This window comes from Manis pentadactyla, chromosome 3, assembly GCF_030020395.1.
Source record: "Manis pentadactyla isolate mManPen7 chromosome 3, mManPen7.hap1, whole genome shotgun sequence".
Classification (NCBI taxonomy): domain Eukaryota; kingdom Metazoa; phylum Chordata; class Mammalia; order Pholidota; family Manidae; genus Manis; species Manis pentadactyla.
Genome location: NC_080021.1, coordinates 215,290,514 through 215,312,009, shown reverse-complemented (window position 1 = coordinate 215,312,009; position 21,496 = coordinate 215,290,514). Strand labels below are relative to the sequence as shown.

At 54.9% G+C, this 21,496-nt stretch overlaps 1 long non-coding RNA gene across 10 annotated transcripts in view; it reads right to left on the bottom strand.

Annotated features, from left to right (window-relative positions):
- Nucleotides 1–991: 991 nt before the first annotated feature.
- Nucleotides 992–21,496, bottom strand: part of LOC130683050 (uncharacterized) — a 127,357-nt gene continuing 106,852 nt past the window's right edge. For 2 of the 10 annotated variants that reach the window (XR_008996654.1, XR_008996652.1), the window contains exons 3-6: nucleotides 12,260–12,476; nucleotides 5,915–11,904; nucleotides 5,526–5,817; nucleotides 992–4,543 (exon numbers count right to left, since the gene is read on the bottom strand). This is a non-coding gene — a long non-coding RNA (uncharacterized LOC130683050). Of the gene's footprint in view, nucleotides 4,544–5,525; nucleotides 5,818–5,914; nucleotides 11,905–12,259; nucleotides 12,477–13,733; nucleotides 14,695–17,156; nucleotides 17,274–21,496 lie in introns of those variants that run through there. The other 8 variants (XR_008996648.1, XR_008996656.1, XR_008996651.1 and 5 more) reach the window with 8 other exon arrangements.

The following is a 21,496-nucleotide window of genomic DNA, read 5'->3' as shown; positions in this document are numbered from 1 at the left end:
GGCACCCACCATTCTACTTGGTGTCTGTATGAATTTTCCCGTTTTAGGTACCTAATATAAGTGGAATCGTGCAATATTTGTCCTTTTGCGACTGGCGTATTCCAGTTAGCATAACGTCTTCAGGATTCATCTGTATTGAAGCCTATCAGGATTTCCTTCCTTTAAGGCTGAACAACACTCCACGGTGTGGACGCACCACATTTTGTTTATCTAGTCCTCTAGCGATGGACACTGGGGTTGCTTCCACCTTTGGGCCATTGTAGATAATGCAGGAATGAACACGACAGTACACAGTACATACATCTCTTGAGACCCTGCTTTCCAACTCTTTTGCATATATGCCCAGAAGTGGGAATTGCTAGATCACATGGTAATTCTATTTTTAATTTTTTTTTTTTTAAGGACATTTTATTTTTTATTTATTTATTTTTTTTTATTGAAGGGTAGTTGACACACAGTATTACATTACATTAGTTTCAGGTGTACAACACAGTGATTCAACATTTATATACATGATAATTCTAGGTACCAGCTATCACCATACCAAGTTGTTACAATATTTTGACTATATTCCTTATGCTATACATTACATCCCGGTTACTTATTTATTTTACAATTGGAAGTGTGTACTTTTTTTTGGTTGTTGTTGTTAGGGCATCTCTCATATTTATTGATCAAATGGTTGTTAACGACAATAAAATTCTGTATAGGGGAGTCAGTGCTCAATGCACAATCATTAATCCACCCCAAGCCTAATTTTCGTCAGTCTCCAATCTTCTGAAGCATAACGAACAAGTTCTTACATGGAGAACAAATTCTTACATAGTGAATAAGTTACATGGTGAACAGTACAAGGGCAGTCATCACAGAAACTTTTGGTTTTGCTCATGCATTATGAACTATAAACAGTCAGTTCAAATATGAATACACATTTGATTTTTATACTTGATTTATATGTGGATACCACATTTCTCTCTTTATTATTTTTAATAAAATGCTGAAGTGGTAGGTAGATACAACATAAAGGTAGAAAACATAGTTTAGTGTTGTAAGAGAGCAAATGTAGATGATCAGGTGTGTGCCTGTAGACTATGTGTTAATCCAAGCTAGACAAGGGCAATAAAACATCCACGTATGCAGAAGATTTCTCTCAGAACGGGGGGGTGAGGTTCTAAGCCTCACCTCTGTTGATCCCCAATTTCTCACCTGATGACCCCCCTGCGACTGTGCCTGTCTTAGGTTGTTCCTCCCTTGAGGAATCTTACCCGTCTCTGGCTAACCAGTCATCTTCCGGGGTATTTTTAATTTTTTGAGGAACTTCCTTACTGTTTTCCACAGTGGTTTCACCGTTTTACATTCCCATTTCTCCAAATCTTTGCCGGCATTATTTTCTGGAGCTTGATAGTAGCCATCCTACCAGGTGTGAGGTGGTGGCTCATCACGGTTCTGATTTGCATTTCCCCAATAACCGCTGAGGGGCTAGGGCCTTCTTAAATGCCACTGGCGAGTCCGTAGTGGTGCGATCACCCAGGGCTGCTTCCACAGGAGGAAGCAGGGACTGGGTGCTGCCCCACTCCTGGGGCTATTAGAGCAGCGTCTCAAAGTCCTCAGCTCCAAACGGGTAAGGGTGCTGTGCTCCTGGTGCTGCAGTGTGACCTGCGCTCCTATGAAAGGCTGGGGGAGGCCCCACCCCAGCCGGAGTCCCAACTTCTCCAGAACCTCAGCCTCTGATGTTGCAACCCCTGCTTCCCCACCACCACCACCCCAGGTGCTGAGCAGGAAGAGAGCTGGACCTTTCCTGTCCCGGCTGACCCTGTGACCTAGAGTCCCCACCCAGGCCTGGGACACAGGGCAGAGAGGAGGCAACGCCACAGCAAGAAAGGAGTGGAGATCGCCCATATGTCCTGTGGGTCACCCACATGTCCTGTGGCCTTCTACATCCAGACAAGATCAGCTTTGTGGTGGGAGAAGAACAGGACTTTGGATCCTGACAGACTCAGTTCCATCTCTGCCATTTGCCATTTGGGTAAGTCACTTCTCCTTCCAGCCCTTACTTTTCTTATCTGTGAAATTGCTGAAATGGCGCTTGGCACATAGTACACACTCATTAAACACTTGCTATAATTATCAGCATTATCATGATCCTTAGTATCATCAACATCTAGACATCTGAATAGGCCTGCGTCAAACAGTCCATGGCTTCCCATTGCCAGTAAGACAAAGCCCCCTGTGCTCTATGGACTGGTGGGCACTGCCTGGGCTGGCCGCTTCCAACATCTCCAACCTCTTCTCCCCTCACTGACCCCTTTCCAGGCACCTGGGATGCCCTCCTGTCCCTCAAATACCCAGCACTCCTTTCTGCCACAGGCCCTTTGCATATACTCTTCCTCCTGCCTGAAATATGTTTCCTTAACACACCCCACTCCTGTCTCTTCAACATTTAACTCCTAAAAGGCTCTGTCTCACCTTAAACATTACTTCTTCAAAGAAGTCTCCCTGGACATCCCAACCCCTGTCCACATGGGAGCCCTCAGCCCTCATGACCCATACATCCCCATAGCTCTCACAGATGCTCACAGGACCAAACTATGAAGTTGTTTGAGGAATGTCAGCCTCCCCGTGTGAGCTCTGTGAAGCCAGGATCACACCTGTTTTGCTCCCTATTTTAGTGCAAGCACCAAGAACAGGATCGACCCAAATGTCCCCAAAATATTAGTCCAATTGAATTATTCATTTCCCAAATCTCCCTGATTTGGGGAACTCAGATTCTTTTCAACAAAGACTCCATTACCAACAACATAACTAAATTAGTTTTAGCTTTCATACCTTTGTAAGATTTTCCACTCATTAAATGAACAAATCTGAGAAAACCCTCAGTTACATTCTGTGTTCTAATTTTCCAGCTCAGGAAAATATGGTCACTGCACTCAGAGCAGCTGCTCACAATTCCTGCCATGCCTCCCACAGCCCAGCCTCTGGCCACCCTTCCTCAGAACACAGGAGAGGCTTTGGGCTGCTCCATGGGTCACCCCTTGCTTGGGGATAAATGCCAACCATGAGTAATGGTGGGTTGCGAAGGGAGGCACAGACGCATTTTCAGCCCTGTCAGCAAGATCTGCAGGAGCCGTGGTGGCCCTCTGCCCAGGGTTAGGGCCTGACACAGCTGGTCCGCACACAGCAGCCCCCAGCAGCTGGGGAGTGTGGGTACAGACCCCAAGGTGGCCACGGGGCAGGAGGCCTGGTAATGTGTGTAGTCAAAGCCCTTGCATTCGCTAATTTCTCCATCCGCTCACTTTATTTCCACAAATACTTATCAAATAACTACTGTGTGCTCAGCTTGGCTGGGGGAGGCCCTGGTGCAGACCCAGGAACTGCCCTCCTGTAGCAGGAAAAGGGTGCTGAACAAGCGATCGCACAAACACAGCGTTACTTCTTGGGGAGACCCAGGGCTCTTCCCTATCCCAGGCTCACCACCCTTCCCTCTCTGGGCTGAGGACCTCTGGGAGGCGGCGCTGGCTTGGCAGGGTGCTCCCGAGGGCCCCAAGGGAGGAGGTGTTGAGAGGGGGGCATAGTTGTCCGTTCAAAATGGTTCTCAGTGAAAGACCTCCCTTGACGTGGTGATGCAAAGAGGCTACGGGTAACAGTCACGGTTAGTGCTCTGCCCCTGGCCGGAGCCGGCTCCGGCGACCCCGTGAGGAGCCCTAGAAGCAGGGTGGACTGTCCCAAGACACAGGCGAGTTGATGGGGGACTTAGGACTTGAGCTGAATTTGTGCTGTGGACATGGGTGTGAGCCCTGGGTGAAAGAGGCCCACCCACAGTGACGACCGGAGCCTGGGCGAAGGAGCTTGGCCTGGGGTAGGAAAGGAGCATTTTAAGTGAATCGACACGTGACAGTTGCGAGTGTCACACTCACACACATAGGTACACAGGGAGAGCTTCTGGAGAAAGCCTGCTTCCTGCCCCAGGGACAATGTCCCTCTCATCTACTCAGAGCTTCGGGGAGCCTCGGCCTCCCCAGGCCCTCACCTGGGCCCTCACAGCTGCCTGCTGAGGTCCTGCCTCCCATTCTGCAGCTCAAACGGCCGAGGTGTCCCTGGAAAGGGGAGCAGCTTCCTGTGCGGATGACAGAGGCCTAAGAAGAAAGGCCTGAACCTCGGGGAGATGGAAACCCTCAGGGAATTTGTACCCCAGCTGCTTGCCAGCCTAAGGACCAGAGTTCTCGGCTGCCACCACATTGACACACGCACACACACACACAATCTCACCCTTGCACTAACACACACACTGGCACATGGATAATTATACAACACACAATGACATAGTGACACACACACAGAGACCTACACATAGATACACTGCACAAACACATTGACGTGTGCGTGTGCACACGCACACTCACACACATGGACTCCGGGTCTCCAGCTGGTCTGAGCTCTCCACTCCAGAACGGCCTTCCCTGTAGGCTGGAGCCTCCTCTGTGAAATGTTTCTGTCTTCACCCAACCCTCCAGGCTGCCCAGCAGCTGCCACATGGCCTAATGTCCTGAGAAATTAGGGAAGATTACTTTGAAACTCGCACCTTGAATTTCAGGCTTAAGTAATATTTTGGCAAGTTGGGGCTCAGTCCTTAGGCCCTCTGACCTGCACTAGTGTTGCCAGGCAGATGGCAGGCAGGTAGGACACTGTGTGTATGGGGGTGGCGGGTGGGCCGGGGGATGGAGACCACGGTTGTTGGGGGGCATTAGTCTGAGCAGATTCCATGTCCCCAGCCCCCAGGGCTGAGAACAAACCCCACAGAGCAAGAGATGGCTGAGAGGGCTCTGGGAGTCCCCGCTCCCTCCCCCATTCGCTCTGCAGTCCTCCCCAAGGGACTTCGCTCCTTTGAGCCTCAGTTTCCCCATCTGCACAGTGGGCATAATCTACCCCTCAGGGCCAGTGTGAGAGTTCAGTGACACCATACCTACAAAGTTGTAAGCCCTGGACTCCCACGAAAAGATGGGGGGTGGGAGGGGAAAAGCTCGACTCAGTGGCCCGTGAGGCGTCGTAATCAGGCTGAAAATAACCAGCATTTTCCTTCTCTCTGCGGCTGAAGCAGGGCTTCAAAACGGACCGCGCCTGCTTATCCCGAGCGCAGCCGCCCTCGGTCGGCAGGTGGCTGCGGGCTTCGCTCCCGCTCCGGCCTCCAGCCCGCCGCCCGCCGAGGGGAACGGGGTGCTCTCTCCGGCTCGGGTGGCCGCCCCCGCAAGCCCACCACCAATTTTGCATATATTTAAATCCCTTCTGATGTTTCCAGTCTTGAGCACCCCCCTCCCCCGAAACAGAGAGAAAGGAAATTACAAAAGCCCGTCATTTGTCTCCGTCCCGCACCCCATCTATCAGGGCCCAGCCCGTCGCCTCGAATGCGGCGCGCGCCCCGGACGGCGCTTTAATGGGACGCCGCGTGTGACCGTGCACCGCGCCGGGCGCAGCCGGCCGACATTTGCATACATATTAAACGGAGCAGTAAAAAATGCAGACATGCGAACCATTTGGACGGGCTCCTCGGCGCAGAGCCTGCCAGGAAATCAATCTTCTGGTTTCTTAAAGGAAACCTGCTCCGGAGGAGGTGGCGAAGCCTGGGAGCCCGCAGGCTATGGGAGGGGGCAGCCGTCATCTGTCCATCTGTCCGTGGAGCCCAGCCAGCTGAGGGGGTCTTTCCCAGCGGCCGTGGTCTCGGTGCAGCCACGGACAGGGAGTCAGGGGCCCGGGCCATGGGTCGTGGCTCAGCCAGCTGTGTGCCCTAGGGGAAGAGGCTTGCGCCCTCTGAGCTCCCTGCACCTGGGGGTGGTAATAGCTAAGCTCAGGGACTCCCCACCCTCCCTGGGTGCTGAAGATTCTTCCCTCACTTTATAGCTCTGGGGCTTCAGTGACCAACCTAAGGTGGCGCAGCCTCTCTATGCAGAGCCTGGATCCGAAGCGGGTGCAGTCGGGATCGGCCAAGAGCACAGGCTCTGGAGGCAGGTGGCCTGAGTGCAGAGTCAGGCCCCACTCTGTACAAGCTGTGTGACCTTGGGCAAGTGTATCAATTTCTGTTTCCTGAGAAAATGGGAATCAATATGCTTCCCTCTTAGGTACGTTGTTGGATTAAAGTAGGTGAGTCACTGCCCGGCACCCACTAAGGACTCACTAAACGGTGGCAGAACCGAGCGTAGGAGGGTCCTTGGTGTTACTGGTGTGGTTTCCTGGGTTAAAATCCCTCTCTATGGCTTGGCGAGTCACTCCTCCCATGAGCCTCCTTGCCTGTAGTTGGGGTGCTTGGTTTTTCACAGAACTTCTAGCTCCCATGGATCACCTATCCTGCCCTCCGGATGTGGGGTCCCAGGGGCTCCACTGCTGATTCCAGCCAGACGAGGCCGAGGCAGCACCTCTAAGGGCTGCCGAGCCTGTCATCCCCTGGCGGACCAGACAAGGCCCAGGGCACAGAGCGGGGAGGGACCTGAGCAAGCCCCAAACAGACGGAACGTCCGCGGGACCAGGAAAGGCAAGCGGCCCGCAGCCTCCGCAGAACCAGACGGGTGCTTCCCCACTGCGCCCGCCCTCTCTGAGCTCCAGTTCACAGATGAGGAAGCTGAGGCTTAGAAAGAGGTGCCACGAAGCTTGAAGGTGGTGGAGCCGGGATTCCTGTCGGGCCCGAATGCCCGTAGAGGTCACCTCCCCAGAGGTCACTTGTCAATCGTGTTGGCAGAAGGAGCTGGTGCTGCAGTGCCAGGGAAGGTCTATGCTTGCGGAGAAAGAAATTGGTCTTGCGCCTGGGCTCAGTGTAATATTTGGTTCCCATGAAGGTCCTTCCTTAAGAGAAACGGAAGAAGAAAGGAGAGGGGCTTCCAGCCAGCTCAAGCCTGGCCTTCTCCTTCCACTCCGGGCTCCTGGAGGCAAGGAATGGCGGTGACAGTGTCCCCGGGACAGGCTGGGCTTCCGGCAGTGCTGGGGAGGGGATGGGAGTGGTGCCCCAACCCACGAGCGCCACTGTCCTCTCCGAGGCCCCAAGGCCCCAGGGAAGAGCCAGGCCAGGGCTGGGGATTCGGCGGCGCTGCCTGCAGTTGGGAGAGGGTCCCCTGTGATTCAGAGCTTTCCATCTGAGTGTCAACGAAACCTCCACACTGTCAAGCTGTGGCCTGGTGGCAAGGAACAAAAAAGGCTGAATCCGGGGGTGGTGCCTCCCTGTGTGACCTTGGGCCCAAGCCGCACCCTCTCTGAGCCTAGGTGACTGAGCTGACTGCACTCCTACTCGGTCTCTCCTTGGAAGGCCCTCCCTTTCACCCCTGGCCTCCAGGCTCGCTGGGCCTCGGTCCCCTCCACCTCCCCCTGCAGGCCCCAGGATACAGGCCGGCTGCGGCGGGGGAAGCCAGCAGGGCGGGGAAGGGCGGGAGGGGCGGGAGGGGCAGGAGTTACAGGAACCGGCTGGGCCCGGGCGATTGCTCAACTGCGGAGCCGGGCCCTGCCGGCCTCCACGGGCCCCCACTACACCAGCCCGCCCTCCCTTCTGGCTCGGCGTTGCAAACATTCCTCGCCAACCTCGGCTGCAGCCCCGGAAGGGGGAACTGCTGCAGACACAGCACGAGGCCGCCACGAACACTTAACCCCTTCCCTCCTTCCAGGCGGGGACTTCAGGAGGGAGGCCAGGCCTGGGTGGCCGCCAGAGGTCCCGGGCTCTGAGCTATCCGGTCAGGTGAGTCACTGACAGCTCCAGCCGGCTGGTCCCGGGTTAGCAACCCGGATCAACAGGCTGCGTGTTGGGCTCAGTCACGGATTCACTGCGCAGGGATTTCCAAACTCCCCTGGATTACGGCCAATGGCACCAGGGGTGAAAATCCCACAGGGAGGACCTCACAGAGCCCACGTTCTAGTGGGGGGTGGGGTGAGGTGCGATCACATAAACTGGCATTTTTAGGTCATTACTGTGATGAGTGTTATAAAGGAGAAGTACAGGGTGAGTTCCTAGTGTGCACTGAAGTGGCTCAGTTAGGCCGGGAGGGCTTCCCGGAGGAAGAGATATTAGCAAGCCATGAGAGGAGGAGAGGGAGAGCGTTCCGGCAGAGGATGCAGCCAGTGTGAGGCCCCAGGAGGCAGAGGATGCAGGCAATGTGAGGCTGCAGGAGATGAGAGAGGTGGGCACGTTCCAGTTTGCGATCTGGCTGAGAGAGGGTGAGGGGTGGAGGCCGCAGTGGGAAGGCTCGGCCTGTGTGGGCTCCAGAGGACGGAAGGGCCACTCCCGGGCACGGCCTATCTCCTGAGGGCAGTGAGGCGCCATGGAAGGGTTTTACCTGGCGAACGATATGGTCAAGTCCAGCATTAGGCACTAAGATATCCTTGAGTGAGAAACAGAACCATATCAGAGAAAGGAAGTTAGCACGTTTTCCCATATAAAGCAAATATGCTCCTAGACCAGAACACCTGAACCACGCCAAGGTGCCACCAACAGGACATGACTCAAATGGCAGCCTGGCAGCTGGGCCTGGCACAGGGTTCTCCTGGGGCTCAGGGGCCACTCTGGGCCCTGCCATCCCCAGGCCAGCCAGAGGCAGCAGGCTCCCACTGGCCCTTCCTCCCTGGGTGGGGTCTGCCCCTCCCACACCCAGACACGGCTCTGGACACAGCTAGAGCTCATAAATGCCACAGTTAGAGTGCTGGAGTCGGGAGGGGCTGAGAGGCACACAGCCTCCTCCCTTCACAGATGAAGAAACTGAGGCCCAGAGGCAGCAATGGCTGGCCCAGGCGTCCACTGGAAGCAGGTGTGGAAGAACGTGGCTGGCCACTTTGGGGATACTCCAAGCACAGGGGGCCAGGATGCCCCCAGCCTCCCTATGGCTTTGGAACCCACAGAGGACACCCCAAAACCTCTGAGGATCCCCTCAACCAAAAACCCCCTTTCTTTCTTCTGCTCTCATGGGAACTCAGAGGCCAAAAGGAACAGGGATTCAAGTCTAGAAAGCCAAGAACCATTTGGCTGTGGGCAGTCACTAAACCTTCTTGAGAGAGTCCACTCCTCTGCTCCCTGGGAGCACGAAGGAATGAGCCAGGGGACAAAGCCAGCTGCTGGGAAAGGCTAGGCCATGATGTTTTCGCTGTGGACACGTTTCCTTTACTTTCTTCTTCTTCTTCTGTTTAATGAAGTATTACTCAGAACACCGACATCCCAGAGATGAAACTGAGCTGCCCTGGCTGGAGAGGAGAGGGTGTCTTTGGCCCTGCTCCAAGCACACCCATGTGGGCACATTCGCATGGGCTCCCTCTGTGTCCCCCTGGCCAGCACAGGTGGAAGGCAAGCCAGGCTGGGATTCTAGGGATGGGGAAACCAAGGCCCAGGGATGTGGAGGCACTTGCTCAGAGTCACACAGTCCTCATGGGTGGGGCCAAGTGTCCCCAGGCCAGCCTGACCTGAGACCCACCTTAGCGCCTGCCCCTCAAACACCCTCCTCCAGCCCAGGCCACGGCCGTGGAAGCCGGAACCAGTGCCTGCAATTCTGTTCTCTGAGAATCGTCTCTAGGCCCGGTCTGTTTGTTGGGAGAGCACATTTAGCCAGAGCTCCCCAAGTCCTGCTCAGCAGGTTGAGGCTTCCCAGGGGAAAACATGCCCAGGACGCTCTCTCTGTTGAAATCGTGCCCGGACAGGACAGGAAGGGGCTGGCCTGGCTCCATGCCCACACACGCCTCAGGCAGGAGGGGCTGGGTTCCTTCTAGTCCCCCGGGGTCACTCCTGCAGGAGGTCTGAGCAGGAGCTAATGTGTGTTTCACGGCTCCACGTCCATTACTGGTCACAGAGCAAGGCTCTTTCCAGGCAACAGCCCTTCTATAAGGGCTTTGTGCCTGGGGTACTCCCACCTCGGTGACCCTCCGTCAGCCTGGCCATGGTAACACATTCCAGAGCCCTTACACTGGACCAGGGATCATCTCTGAATCCTCATCACAACCAGAGGACTTCGCCATTATCACCCCATTTTACAGATGGGAAATTGAAGACTGTGAAGTCACTTGCCTGGGTCACACAGCTAATAACAGACACGGGCAGGCCTGGGATGCAGGTCTCAGGCACCCAGGTGCACGCTTCTCACCACTACACCTTACGGCCTCCCAACCTGGAGGTGTGACTACTTCTCACAGGAAGGAGGCTCTGGTAGTGCAAAGATTCCCCTGGCTCACCCTGGCTTCTCATCTGGTTACTGTACATGAAATAAATATTTTATCACACTATTTATTATTTGTTTAACTTTGGCATCGATCCAACCTAAGTTTACTCTTACGCCCATCTTCTCTACGTGAGTTCACCCAGGTCACCGATTTTGTCTCTCAGCTTCCAGAAGGCAGAACTGCCTGTATTGCTGGAGCCGCCATTACAAAAAAATCTCATTTTATGCATTTCATAGAAATAAGTGGCCTGACTTGGAAATACTAGTGGAACTTACTGCTTGGGGACAAGGATTGCACAGCGCCGTGATGCCTACAAGCCACCTGGTACAGAGTGAACGCTCAAAAAATGGGGCAGGATTATTCTGATCGCTGTTGTTTGCTGGCCCTGAAGATTGCGTTCTCTTCCTCCGCCCTTCACATTGCAGGTTAGCAGGCTCACGTCTCACAGTTACTGACTGGCACTAAGTGATTAGAAAGCAACTGTGTGACTGAGGCAAGTTGTCTGACCTTCTTGTGCTGAAGCAACAGTTACAGTTTGTCAGTCTGCAAGATGGTCTCCAGATGGTTCCGACCTCCTGGGATTCCCATCTCTGTAGGCCCCGCCCCACAATGGACAGGGCTGCCCTGTGGGACCAATGAGGCCTGTGGAAATGCCTGCATGTACCACCCAAGGCAAGGTCATAAAAGGCATGTGGCTCTGGTCTTGGTCCTCTTGAGCACTCTAGCGGGAAGCCAGCCACCTTGTTGTGAGGACACTCAAGCGGCCCTGCAGAGGGACTGAGGCTTTCTCCCAAATGGCCCTGTGAATGCACCCATCTCAGAAGTCCACCCTCCAGCCCCAGTCAGGCTGTCAGATGACTGCAGCCCCAGCCAATATTGACTGCAACTCAAAAGAGGCCTCAAGCCAGAACCATAGCTAACCCACTTCTAAATCCCTTACCCACAGAAACTTCTGAGATAATAGAATCTTATTGGGTGTGATTTGTTATGCAGCAGTTGGAACCCAGCTGAGGAACAGAGAGACCTTTTAGTTACGACGGCCTTTCAGTGACTGGGTCCCCAAGGTGGGTTCCTTGGAATACCTATCCCAGAATATGCTCTGGAAACCATGGTCCATCTAATGTGGGCAGACGGTGGGCTTCAGTCTCTCGTTCGAGATTCCCAGGACCCTCTGGCAGGTTGAAGCAGATCCCTCTGGGCACGGAACCCAGCATTCTCCTAACCAAGCATTTCTCAGGAGGATTTGTGGGACTCTTGGCACCCTAGCTTCTGAGCGCTCTGGGAGACACACCCCAACTGTCACAGCAGCAGGCTCCTTGAGCACAGTAAACAATTGTGCCCAATATAGACCAAAAGAACCCCAGGCCTGATATTCAGAGGGTAGCCCATGGTGGTCTACAGAAAGGCAACATGGCCGGCCTGCCGTGATGGGCGGCCTCTCCTTTGCCAGGGATGGGGCTGGTTTGCCCTGGTCTCCTCTGGCCACACCCGTCTTACGCTCAGCGGTATCAGGCAGGGCTCCGGGCCAATGTCTGGCTGTGGGCCTCAGCCCATTTGGGCACCATTTGGGATTCAGATTTTGGTTCCCAAATGCTGTAGGTCTGTAGTCCACCGACCTGTCGGCGGCGCCGTGCTGGCAACTCCTCGCCCCTCGTGTTTTCTGCATCCTCGAGGCCAATGCATCAGGCTTGGATACTTCTCAGTGGAAATGCAACTGTGTTCTTAAAACACGAACCACTGGAAAACAGCATTTGTTATAGAAAAATTCATTTTAAAGGCAACTTTTTAAGAGCAAATCTGCCCCCTTCAGCGAGGGAAGGCTGTGCTCAGAAAACCACCTTCTCTTGGGCCCCTGGGGCTGTGTGGGGGTGAGAACAGAAATCTTCCTACACACTAGGAGGCGAAGTGTCAGAAACATAATTTTGCCCGCATGTTGCTTCGCTTTCTGGCATGGACATCCTGGGGGCTCACGCCTTTCTGGAGCCATCATTTCCGGACAGCGAGTGGCCTACCCTCCTCCCTCAGGCCAGAGGCCCCAGTGGGAACCGCACTGCTCCAAGCGTGGCCCCAGCTGGTCCAGCAGCTGCCTTACCTCGGATCCCCTGCCCAGGCCTGCTGCACCAGGGTCTGCACTCGGCATGATGCCAAGGTGATGCATGAAAGTTGGGGGATGCTCGGGTGCACCCAGAACTGCCCTCTTGAGGTGCTTTCAGCCTGCCCTCCTCAGACAGCCTCTCAGAGGGCCTCGAGGCACATTCTGTACTTCTGCAACCCCCTTCCTCACAGAAATCTAGTGAGATGATCAGGGCCTGAGGGAGGAGGAAGTCAGGAGACCCAAATAGGAGGCAATGACAACAGCAAAGACATCCAGTCCTTCAAAGCACTCACAACCAAGAGGGGGGCAATGAAGGCTCAGAGAGGGGAAGCCATCTACCCAAGGTCACACAGCCAAGAACTAGCAGAGTCAAGATGACCCCACAGCCACCATATTCTCTGCAGACATCCTGTTGAATAAGGACTTCCTTGATGGGGACATGGGAGCAGCTAAAGGGATTGTCAAAGAGTTGCACCCCCATCCCTACTGGCTATGCCCAGTGATTCCCAATCTGGGGTTCCCTGGGGGACCCTCAAAGGCTCTCTGGGGGACTCCATGCTGCTTACGGCCTCTTGAAATCCCCCACAGTCACTGCACCTCACTGGGGGCCAGGCCACCACAGGCTACATACAACATGGATCTTTGCTTTGGGTGGGATTATATCAGCCCGCTTTGTTCGTCCTGACTCTCTCGGGGGGCTAAGGGGAGTTGAACAGGCATCATTGTGACCCTTGATTAACCCAAAATGTGAAAGCTTGTCTTACTTAACAAGAGTAGTTTGCTTGTTGGGCAAACATGGGCCTTCAGGCAAATAACAGCAGGATGGACTTTTCTGGGGGGAATGTAGACAGTAATTAGTTTAGAAATTTGAATTATTGAAGGAAGGGCATTTGTCTCAATTATTTTTTCAATGGCAGCACCTGATTTTTATATTTTTCTTACAATGAAACAGGTGCCTCCCCACCCCCACCCAGCCCTGCTGGTGCCGCAGTGCAGAGGCAGCCCCAGGGGGCAGGGGGCCACCAGCTGTCCGGGAGGCAAAGGACAGGAGGGGTCAACCACGCACACATCCCAGGTCTTCACTAGATGTTCCTCAAGCCACATTCTCAACCCCTGTTTGCAGGCTTTCTGGGAAGCCTAGCGGAAACCAGCCACAGACAAACTTGAATTTCTTGTAGAAACTTGCAATAAGATGGGCGTGGGCCTCTCTGTGCAGCTTCTACTCCACTCTGCACCCTCCTTCCCGTCTCAGGCACGTCCTAGTACACACGTGGCGCTGGTGGTGCTCTCTGGCTCCTTCTGCATGGACCTCTTCCTCCCCAACCCTTCCACCTCCAGCCCACACCCACAAGAGGTTTGAGGCCTCTGAGGCACTGGTCAGGGGGGCTCAGAGGTTAAAGGCCAAGGCTCTGAAATCAGATGGATGCAGGGGCTCATAATCAACTGACAGCTCCACCCTGCAGCCCCTCACCTGGCGCCCTGCAGTCAGGACTTGAGTTCCTGGTGGTGTGTGTCTCCCACCAGGCTGAGCCCCTATTGGAAGCAGGAGTCCAGGGGGCTTGTGTCCAAAGCCTGACTTCATTTTCTTGCTGTCAGACCTAAAGCAATTCACTCCCCTCTCTGTGCTTTGTTTCCTTCCCCTGGGAAATGGCCGTCCTTCCTCGGCTTGCCTCGAGGATGACCTCAGCAGGTGAAGAGTTTCCCATCATGCCTAGCATGCGGGACACAGCCACAAGCAGGGTATCACTAGCCAGCCTTCCAGAGGCCAAATGCAATGTGGAGCATGCCGCAGGCACTCAGGTACTGTTTGGTGTTTAGGCTGATTTTCTTTTAAACCAAGATTTCTTATAATATAGGGATTAAAATTCTGTATTATTTGTGGAAAATGTGACTTTTTCAAAGTAAAAGCTTGACCTCTTTGTCCCCACCTATGGCCAGGCATCAAGATAGATATTTCCCATGCATGCTCCCATTTTACAGATGAGGAAGCCGAGGCTCAGAGAGGTCAAATGAGGTTCCAAAGGTCACTGGGTGGTAGTCAAGCTCTTGACCCTTAGTGTCGCGGATTCATAACCCCTGGCCTCTCTGAGACTCTTGCTTACCCCCAGAACCAGGGGCCCCATCACAGAGATAAGCAACAGTGATCAACTGCACATACGAATTAACCAGAGGGAATCGTGTGGTAAGGGCTTATCCCCTGAAAGATTTCCCCGAGTGGGGACCAGTGAGACCAGAAAGGAGAATGTGTATCGGGTCACACACAAAAAACAGTCAACTCCAAAAGGCTGCGACTTCCCCAAGACTGAGCTAACTGGGGCCAGCTTCTATCTGATTCCCTAGTTAGCAAGAAAAAGGTGGGGAGGTGGCAGAATCGGTTTTGAAACTGCACTGGTTTTAGTACAAGGCATGCGAATGGTGGATGGGGGGTAGGGGTGGGGGATTCATGCTCTGCGGCTTTTTGAGTGGGGGTCTCAGAGGGTCTCTCAGGCAGCTATGTGAGGTGGTGGTTAGAATCCAGGTTCTCCAGGCACAGAAACCTGGGTTTCCCTCCTGGCAGGCTGTATGACCTCTCTGACCCTCAGTCTCTTCATCTGAAATATGTCCAGCAGAGCTTTACTGTCTGGCTGCTCCTTGTGGAGCTGGAGCCAGGTACCCGGAACTCAACAATAAATGGGAGAGACCAGACTGGAGCCTTCACCAAACTCACTGCCTAATAGGGGAGACAGAGATTTGGGTATCAGCTATAAGGAAACACAGGGATGAGAAGAATTTCTATCTCAGGATGGTGGCGAAGGCTCAGAGTATACGTCCAAACCAAGGCTGAGTCCAGCATGGAGCACATAGCGAGCGCTCAGTCAGTGAAAACTGCCTTTGTTGCTCCTGTGGTATTATTATTACTGTAACCTGAATAAAACTGAGCTGCCTCAGGGCCCAGTCTCATCACCATGTCACCCTCAAAAAGACCACCAGTCTGACAACCCCAAATCATTGGAAAGCAGTTTAAATCTTCCTGATCTCTCAAAGAGACACCAAAGGGGAATTCTTCTGCATACCACACACAAAAGCATTCTTCAGGCTCTGTGCCAGTTTATCTGCCGGGAAGGTCTCATGACAATTGCTCCAGAAACATCTCCCTTCCCTGCACCTCCCTTTTATCCTTCTTAGAGGGGCAGGCGCCCCTGGGCCTGGCCTCAGGAGACAGGCGAGTGGGTGGATCTGCCCTCATGAGCCAGTTGCTTAACCACTCTGAGCCTCAGTTTCTTCATCTACAAAAAATGTGCATAACAATAGCACTGCCTTCTATGAGTTACTGTGGGGACTCTTGTGGAGATAATGACTATAAAGCTTTTAAGATGGGCACACACAGCCCTGCTACCCAAGTGTGGGCTTTATGATACCTTCTACTATCCTCCGCCATCTGCCCTTAGCATCTCACCGCAGTTAGGAGCCCTGGGCAGTCTCCTGTCAGTCAGTCTGGGCCTTCTAGGTTCTGGCGCCCAGTGGCAGCTCCACCCACCGAGCACAGGGGAGGGGCCAGCACAGGGCAAGCGAACTCTGAAACTTTCTGAAGAGGGGACAGCAAGGGCCAGCACTGTGGCATCAAGATGCCATTCTCTCTCCTCCATCTGAGGCACACGAGGCAGCTTCCCCTGGGTATCACCTCAAAATGTCAGTGCTCAGAGGGCAGGGCCAGGTTTACCACAGGCACTTGGACCCACTGGCACACTGGGCAAGACGGCTCCCCACCAACTGAGGCCACTGCCTGCCCGCAGCCAGAGCAGTGTGGCTCAAGGTGGTTCTGCCTCCTCCTGGCTCCCGGGGCCACAGGGCAGAAGGGCTCTGGACCAAGCCTTTGCCAAACATGTGGTTCTTGTCCTCATGGGGCTCATAGACAGGGCCTGAGTGCGAGGCGAGACACCCAGGGGTGGCAGGGGAAACCTGCTGGGGTATCAGGGAGGGCTTCCCAGAGGAAGAGGCACTGAGAACAGGGCTGGAGTGGAAGGAAGGAAACAAATTCCAGGCAATGGCCATAGCCCAAGCAAAGGCCTGGAAGGGAGACAGAGGTGGGTTCAGGGAGCAGCAAAAAGCCCTCTCCCACTTGCCTGCCAAGCACAGTTTACTGGGCACCATCACTACACCATCCCTCCACCCCTCACCTCCCCCTGGAGGTCCGGGGTCACAGGCTTTTACTCCCAATACGCAGATGGGGAGACCAGTTCTAAGAAGAAAGCGACAATTCCCAGTGCATCTCCTGACACCTGGCGCAGGTAAGAGAATCAAACTGCAAGACTGGAGACAAAGCACCCCTGGCCTCTGTCACATGGTCAGGATGCAGGACCCCCATTTTACAGATGAAGAAACTGGGGATTAGTGAGCCGACAACTTTCCTCCAGTCCTGTCATTGTAGTTTATCTCTGGGACCTAGGACAAGCCTGAGGCGCCCAGATGCCCTCCCCTGGTGGGGCAGGAAACAGCCAGGTGCAGTGACTCGGGCAAAGGACAGAGGGGAGCCGAGGATGGGCGGTGGAAGCGCCACCAGGCAGGGCAGGTGGGGGAATGTGGGTGGGGAGGGGGTAGCTTCGAGAAGAGGCCGGTTGGGAGGGGTCACGAGGCCCCAGGAAGGCCCCTCTCTCAGTCCGGGGTGAGACCCTGGCTTCCGGGAAGACCTTTCCGCCACCCCCCCAGCTGGGCGGGCAGAAGGACCACTGCCTCCGGGCCGCCCAATCGGACACACCCCGTCTGCGGGGGAGGCAGCCAGGGCCTTCCCCGAGGAGCCCCCAGTACCTGCCCCGGCCTCGGCGGCCCACCGCCCACCCCCAGCCTCATTAGCACCGACGCCCATCGGCCTCCCTCGGCTTCCGGTGGCTCCAGAATTTAAAGGTTAAATCCTAACCTCGTCTCAGCAGTTTCTCGCGGCTTTGCCTACCCAGCGCCAGTTGCTGGTAATTATATGCATCTCCGAGCAGCCAATCAGCTGTCAGACTGACAGATACTGATCTTTTCGTTTTATTTTTAGCTCTGTGCTTCCCCCTCTAGTTGCAAAAAAAAATTCTGTTTGTTCTGTGTGCTGCTTGCTGCCTGGCTCCGGCTCTGCAGCCGCTCTCATGTCCGCGGCCCGGCGGGAGCAGGAAGCCTCAGGGGCTGGAGCCTCCCGTCCCTGCAGGAAAGCCAGGAGCTAAACGCCCCGCTGCCACCCACCCAACCCCAGCCGTGCACGCCAGGCTGGGATGGGAAGCCAGGGAGCCGCGCAGGCCCTTGGACGCCAAGCGAGCAGGAGAGGGGCTGCACTTGGCCTTGAGGCCCTGCTGGGGAGGGAAGCAAGTCCCACCTGTGGGCTAGAGAGAGACAGAGACACAGAGAGACATGCAAAGGCAGAGACAAACGTGGACTGAGAACAAGAGAGCGAAGGCATGGAGGGGAAAAAGACAAGGTCTCAGCCCCTGGAAACACTGTCTCCCTAGAACTAAACAGAAGGGGGCAGGAGGAGCGGCTGGCAGCAGCCCTGCAGCTGAGTCAGGAAGGGCCCTCTGGCCGGGCCTATGGGGCTCAGGCACCGGTGGAGAGGGGGAGAGCCCCAAGGAAGGGGCAGCCCCTCCCAGGCCTGCATGGCCCCTCTGCGTGGGAAGGGCAAGTGAAGTGCCCTTCAGAATCCCTTTGTGGGTCATCTAGATTTGCGGGCACCAGGAGGGTGGCAGGCGTGGGCCCAGCTGCTAGGGGCACAGGGTCTCTGGAAGAAGAAGAGATATCTGAGGTCCAGGCCAGTTCCTCGGTCCCAGAAAATCTCCCAGTCAAGGGCCCCGATCCAGGAGGGGTGCCAGTGCTGAAGAGGGGCAGAAATGATTCCTTCCATTGGCACAGCACTCGACAGTTTGCAGAGAAATTCCCCTCACCCTGAGGACCTCTGCTCCTTCCCCACGGTTAGCCTCAGGATGAAGTGACATAGGGGCCAGGAAGCCTGGCGTGGGTCACCTCTGTTCTAATTGGCCCTGCGGGGAGGGGAGGCAGTGTAGCCTAATGATTTGGGGCTTGGGGGACACAACCAACTCTGGTTCAAGGCCCAGGACTGCTATTTACCAGCCTGAGCAAACGCCCACGCTCTCTGGACCCTAGCATCCCCATCTGGAAGGTGGGCTCCAGTGCCACCCCCACTTCACATGATTGCTCTGGGAGGGAAGTCACACTGTGGGGTGCTCCTCACAGCACCAGCATCCACAGGCCCAGCACACTTGGAGCTGGTATTATTAGCGTCTCTGTTGTGCACATGGGGAAACTGAGGTTCATGTGACTCATAATTGGCAGAACTGGGACTAGAACCCCCCCTCCCTTCTTGGCTTCCTTGTCTCTGACACCACAGATGGCGCGCTGAGAAAAAAGAGGAGAGCGGGGAGAAGGGAATTAGGAGACCGAGAGAGACGGAGGGAGGCAGCAGCCCCGTGATCAGTTACTTGGGCTATAAATTTCTGCTGTTTTGCAAAGTGAGCACCAACCTCAGAGAAGCTTCGCTCCCTGGATCCGCTCAGGAGAAACCCAACAGCCGGGCCTGCAGCAGCCACTTCTGGTGGTGGGAACAGAGGCAGAGGGCACGTGCTCCAGCGTGGCGCAGGGCAGAGGGCAAGGACCCACGGAGAGGAGCAAAGGCGGGGAGGAACCCTGGCATGCAGGCGAGCGGGGAGCTGCCTGGAGCCCCCTGGGGAGGGTCTTGCCTTCCTCTGCCTGGCAGCTTCCTCTCCTGCTGCTGTGTAGCCCTGGCCACTGCATACACTGCCTGGCCAACTCCTGCCTCCGCCTTCGCAGCTGGTGTTGGGGGCCACTGGGCCGCCGGCTCACAGAACTTCAACTTTCTCATCTGTGAAATGGGGATAATATGGCACCCAACCCAAGGATTGGTGCGAGGGATCAGAGAGGTCCAGGGTGTGGCCTGGGACCAGACACATGCACAGCAATCAGTTAGTGTTCTTGTTATTATCAGGAAGATAGCCAAGGGCTAGAAGGCGTGTTAAAGGCTAAAGGTAGTTCGGAGACCAGCTGAATTTTATTAAAAAGGTGGGGGCCAGGCCTCTCTCTGAGGAGCAGTGGTGGGAAAGGTCACCCACAGTGGGGATATAATGGCCTTGACCTGTCCTTCAGTCCCCCAGCAAGCAGGGGCTGGGGGCAGGGCCCAGTGTACAATCTGTTTGGGAAATAGGGCCAGAGCGAGGCAGCCCAGGCCTGGACTGGCGCCCACCTTCCTGGAGCCTTGTGAAAGCCCATGTAGGACATGAGCCGCAGGCCAAGGCCAGGTTATCCCACTGAATCCAGGTGCTCTGGGAAAATGGGATTCTGGGAACAACCCTCTCAGGCTTCCACACCGCGGAGTCACTCATCTGCTGGGCATGATGAATCTACCAGTGAAGCGTCCCCAGGCCCTGCCCTCAAGGAGCAGTTTGTCAGGGAGAGAAAAAAGATACAGCCGATCCTGAACCCTGGTGTTTGGACCGCAGAGAATGGGCAAAGGGATGGGAGGCCACAGAAGGAAGAGGAAGACCACAGGCTACAGACATCACGAAATGAGGAAAGGAAAGCTGTGGGGAGCCTGAGGGCCAGGGGGTAAAGCCCAGATGGGTAGTAAATCGGGGTCCTGGAGATGACACCTTGAGTTCAGGTGAGCACCAGTCCCGGGCCAGCGGTGCACACCCTCCAGCCTTGGGGACCCCAGGCTGAAGGCCACAGGGGAACTTGCTATTTTAAAGGAAACCTAAGATGGGCTCCTTTAAAACAAAGAGAATCTCTCCCAGTTGGGGATAAGCGTTGCATCAGTCAGGATGGGCTAACACATAACGAACAGCCCACAAATAAAAGTTTATTTCTTGCTCAAGTTAAAGCCTTCTGTGGGCTGGTGTAGGGGAGGGGCTGGGTTCCACTCCACACAGTCACTCAGGAGCCCAGACTCCTTCGTTTTGGGGCCTAGCATCTTCTAGGGCCTTATCCTCCTCTGCAGTAACCCCATGGAAGGGGAAAGAGCAGGGGTGGAGGATGACACAGGAGGAATTTCGTGGACTGGGCTGACGGGGGTGACAGGACACGTTCCTCTGTTCGTCTTCACTCACGTTCCTTTGGCCAGAGCTCAGTCACATGGCCACACCTAACTGCAAGGAAGTCTGAGAAGGGTCCAACTGCAGAAAATAGTGAATAATGAACCAGGATTTGGTAAAAACATAGCAATCTCTACCACAAACACTGTCCCTTTAGGTAGATGAGCTGATGCTCGCGAAGCACTGTGATAGGGCCCAGTCCCTGACTTGTGTGCTGAAGCTAGTTATTTGTCCTGTAAATCCAGAAACTGCTCCCTGAGGCTAAAGACAGGTGTCAGAAGGCTGTTCCTAGCCCTTCTCCTTTCCCTGTGTATTCACGTGTGTGTGTGTGTGTGTGTGTGTGAAAGAGAGAGAGAGAAAGAGGGAAGAGACATGGATGGAGAGATGTTTTTTGGCCTAGGAAAAATATCCAAAGCTTTCACCACATTCTCAAAAATTTGGGGCATAACAGCTTAGGAGAGGCAGACCTCTGTCTTATTACAGCAACAGCTTAGCTATGCAAAGTTGACTTCATTTGGGACTTAGCGAGACCTTGGTACTGAGCGCACTGATCCTTCCAGCACCACCAAGGGAGTCCCCAGCTACCATCTCCCTCCCTGACCAAACGCACTCCAGAGGCCCTGGGGTCAAGGCAGAGAAGGCCTCAGATGATCCCCGACAGGGGACTCATTGACCCCGGTCACCCGCAGTGGGCCAAAGCAGCCATGGGACCAAGGGGGATATCACCATTGGAAGCCAGCTTAGGTGTGCGGGCAGAGAAATTGAGGCCCAGAGGGGGGCCATCTTGCCCAGGGTCACACAACAAGTCAGAGCAGAGCCAAGACTGGCATTAGATTCTGGTCAGTCAGGTTTCTGTGGTTGCAAGCAACAGAAACAGGCTCTGTTTGCCTTGAGCAGAAAAGGGCTCCATCACCAGAGCTCAGAAGGGGGAGCTCAGAAGGGAAGGAAACACGGAAGGAGAAGCAGGAAGGCCTAGTGAGGAAGCAACCAGGGCAGCTGAGAGCAAGGGGACTCAGTGACCACCCTCAGAGATGGGCCATCAGGACGAGGAAGGAGCGCCCGTCCTCAGGGAAGGAGGGCACCCCCTGGTGAGGAAGGACAGGGTGCCTGCCTGACAGCCCACTCCCCAGGCTGCACACACACAGTTCCTGGGAATTCCCCA